We start from the raw sequence: 3,874 nt of genomic DNA on the forward strand, positions 1-3,874 counted from the left end.
AACTTGTTGGTCTTCCAGCACAAAGAGTTGTCCCCGACCGAGTGTTGCAAACTGGCACATTCCAAAGTCCAGGACTACGTGCTGAGGGACGCACTAAAGCTTGGGGCAGCCACCACAAAGGCGCAATGGGGAAGGTTCGCTGTCTAACTCCTTTCTGCCAAAGGGCACCGAGGGGCTGGGAAATGTTGAGAGCCCCTCGGGCTGCACAGCTGAAAATGAATGTCTGCAGCTAATACTAATTATATTGAAGCACCTCAGAGAGCAACATGATGTATGTTGATAACTCCAATACCTTTGTCTGATTGTCTGTAATGACCATATTGAAATGATTGTCATATTCATTGATTGTATTGATGCACCTTGTGATCCACGTGTTTAAGTTGAATCTGATTGTAGTTTTGTGATGGTGATTTTGAAATGTTTGTAATGTTCTTCCAGATATTTTATGAATAAAGTATATTTTTCATTAAAAAAAATCTGTTCTTATCAGTTTAATATCTGATACGTCCCTTATCTGGGGACCAAATATTAAATTGATTTTTGGAGCAGGGAGATGGAACAGGATCTTTCTCCGTCCACTCCACACATCGACCTGGTTTTGCAGCGTCTTCAGGAATGGTGCAGTTTTGCCCTCTACAGGGTGAAAGGGAAACTGAAAAGAAGAAAAAGTCATTCAGAGCATTGTCCTGCTTTCCATCATTGATCTGGTTGAACTGAACTTGTGCTGAGTGGCAGGACAGGCTCATTGGTGCCAGACTGAGTGATGCCCCCTGTTGGATTTTGGTGCAACTGCAGGGCTGCTGCTGGTGTGCACTTGTGCTGCTTGTCAGGGCGGAGCCCGGGACTGGACGATGCCCCCTGTTGGGTTTTGAAGCTGTTGCAGGCGCTGCTTCAGGGAGGCAGCATCAAGCAAGAAAGGTCCTGATGCTCAATGCTGGCTGTCGGGTCTTCAGCCCGTGTTCGGCCACACGCAGCAAAACGGACGGTGAAGCCGGAGGCTGGGGAAGACGGGACGGGCGCATGGGTTTCTGGGTTATCGCTTCTCGGCCTTTTGCCTAAGATCAGTTGTAGTGAAGCGATGGCTAAAACCAAAGGAGCCCCAAACCAGGGGGTACGTAACACCGTTCGGGTGACAGTGAAGGACAGTGAAGGAGGAGCACCCATGGATCGGGCCTTCCTCATCAAGCGGATCCTGTTGAAGGCGTGTGGATTGGAAGCGGAGGAGATCTACTCCCTGCAGCACTTCCCCAGCGCTGGATATTTCGACGTGACCTTCAGGAATGTTGCTGCCTGCGTCAAGTTCCTGAAGGTGTTCGAGGAGAAGAGAGACCAGCCGGAGATGAAGATCCTGACGGTGGAGCCGCTCTTTGCTCTGCCGTTGCAACGGGACCGTGTGGTGACGGTGCATCTCTACAACCCCTACGTCCCTGTCGCCGACGTGCTCACCTTCCTCGCCAGGTACGTCGACAAGGTTGGGAGCTGCACCAAGGTTAGAGACGCCTTCGGGATTTGGACCAGCAAATGCCAGTTTAAGGTCACGCTCAAGACCGACGGTAAGGGAACCATCTTCCACCCTCCTTCCAGCTTTGCTATCGGGGGAAGCCGTGGCTACCTTGTCTACAATGGGCAACCCAAACTTTGTCGCTCATTTTATTTTGAGATCAGTGCCCGGAATTCAGGAACAGCAAAGACTGCCACAAATTCAGGAGGTTTAGATAAAAATGTAAACATTTAAAGAAAAGATTAAGCACATACATAGGTCTACAAATTACTATAAGAACTCCCAAAATTCTGATTAATCTGGCTCCCAGTGACACCTTCATTAAGGCAACAGTTAAAAAACAGATTTGTACAGACCCAGGCAAAGCAACACCACCTGGACAGGAGAATTCAATACGAGTTAACACATCCTTGGGTCCTTTAGACAGGAACTTGACGCAGAGGCCGGAGGCTTCTCACATTTGTGAAAGATCTTAGGATGTCTTCACCACTGACTCAGCCTCAGCCCCTCTACAGGTAAATTCCATTGTGCACATATCTTGTTGAAACTTCACTTTTCATAACATAAAACTTTAGTACTAATTTATCAGTAACCTTTTGAAAAAATTAACACTTCAGCTTAGTTTCTGAAAGCTGGGTGTAACATCCCACATCACTTGGAAATTCAAGCTATCCGAATTTTATTGAAAAAGCAAATTTTCATCACATCTCATTCTAAACCTGGTTCGATTAAAATGGACTGAAACCTCCAGGTGGATTGATCTGAATGAGGGGAATAGAGATGAAAATCCTCTAAACAACAAAAGGAAAAGCTTGGAGGATTCAAAGAGAAGGTTCAAGACCAATGGGGCTGATGTCATAGGTTGGAGAGACTCAGGGACCAGTTAAAGTAAAGTACAGTACAAGATAGAAAGCTAATTTGTAGTTTTATAAAGCAGGAGACAGCTATCTCCTCAATATCATTGACATCTCACCCAGTGTTGGAATGAAGAGTGGGGAATAACCTACAGCCCAAGCTTAGAGCAAGAGCTGAGGATTCCCATTACCTGCAACCTGCTGCCACACTCATGGAGTCCATAGTCAAAGAGGACAGTGTGGTTCTGAGAGTAGATCCTGGTTGTCCGACAACCTGCTGTCCGCAGGGTCAGGTCAGCAGCTTTGATCAGGTGCCTGGTTCCAAATAAATCCAGCTGGACCCTGAGCAACAGCTTGTCCTCTCCACACTGCACCATCACAGTCTGCAGTGGAGACACACTTCCACCCTCAGACACACGGAAATGGAAACCAAAGGGAGGCCCAGGAGGAGAGACTGTCTGAGGCACAGGGGTGGCTTTGACTCTGCTCCATGGAAACCTCTGGCCTAGAAACAGTTGCCAAGTATCAGAGCCACAAACAGCTCCAACTAACACCAGCCCTGGGAACAAAACCCTCACTACAAAATCCCCCATGATACCAAACAACTCACCATCCCTTCAGCCACCGAGCAGCACCTTTTATACACACAAGCTGCACTCACCTGACACCAATGAGACCAGAAGCAGCAACGTTGAACCAATTAACCAGCCTCAATCTCCACAATCTCCACCAATGACAGAACTCATGGGTTTATTACCAGGAAGGCCGATTTTATTTGGACCAATAGGAGTTGGTCTGGGGTGGAAAGATGTCGATGAACAAAAGGGAAGGTGTGTGATAGGGTGGAGGGCAGGAGACATTAAAGGATAAAAGGTTTCATGGTACAAAAGCCAAAGGCAGTGGTAATGGGTAAAGTAAAGAAACAAAAGATGTGTCCAGATGAGGTGTGAATGGCTGCATAGCAACCGTCTGAATGTAACGTAGAATCATAGAGTGTTTACAGCACAGAAAGAGGCCATTCGGCCCATCGTGTCTGCCCCGGCTGAAGAACAAACCCCCCCCAGCCTAATCCCACTTTCCAGCACTTGGTCCGTAGCCCTGCAGCTTCCGGCAGTTGAGGTGCATATCCAGACACCTTTTCAATGAGTTGAGGGTTCCGGCCTCTACTCCCCTTTCAGGCAGTGAGTTCCAGACCCACACAATCCTCTGGGTGACAAAAGGTTTTCCTCATCTCCCCTCTAATCTTTCTATCAATCATTTAAAATCTATATCCCCTCGTCAATGAGCTCTCTGCCAAAGTAAATAGGCCCTTCCCATCCAGTCTATCCAGGCCCTTCACAAATTTGTACATCTCAATCAAATCTCCACTCAGCCTCCTCTGTTCCAAGGAGAACAACCCCAGCCTCATATTTGCAATTTTCCAGTCCTGGCAACATCCTGGTAAATCTCCTCTGTTCCCTCTCGAATGCAATTACATCCTTTCTGTAACAAGGTGACCAGAACAGCACACAGTACTCAA

General features: G+C 47.4%; 1 non-coding gene across 1 annotated transcript; it reads left to right on the forward strand.

Annotated features, from left to right (window-relative positions):
- Positions 1-440: 440 nt before the first annotated feature.
- On the forward strand, positions 441-629 carry LOC144669178 (U2 spliceosomal RNA). The gene has a single exon (XR_013573620.1). It is a non-coding gene; the product is annotated as a U2 spliceosomal RNA (small nuclear RNA).
- Positions 630-3,874: the final 3,245 nt, after the last annotated feature.

The sequence above is a fragment of the Cetorhinus maximus genome, chromosome 28 (assembly GCF_964194155.1).
Source record: "Cetorhinus maximus chromosome 28, sCetMax3.hap1.1, whole genome shotgun sequence".
Taxonomy (NCBI): Eukaryota; Metazoa; Chordata; class Chondrichthyes; order Lamniformes; family Cetorhinidae; genus Cetorhinus; species Cetorhinus maximus.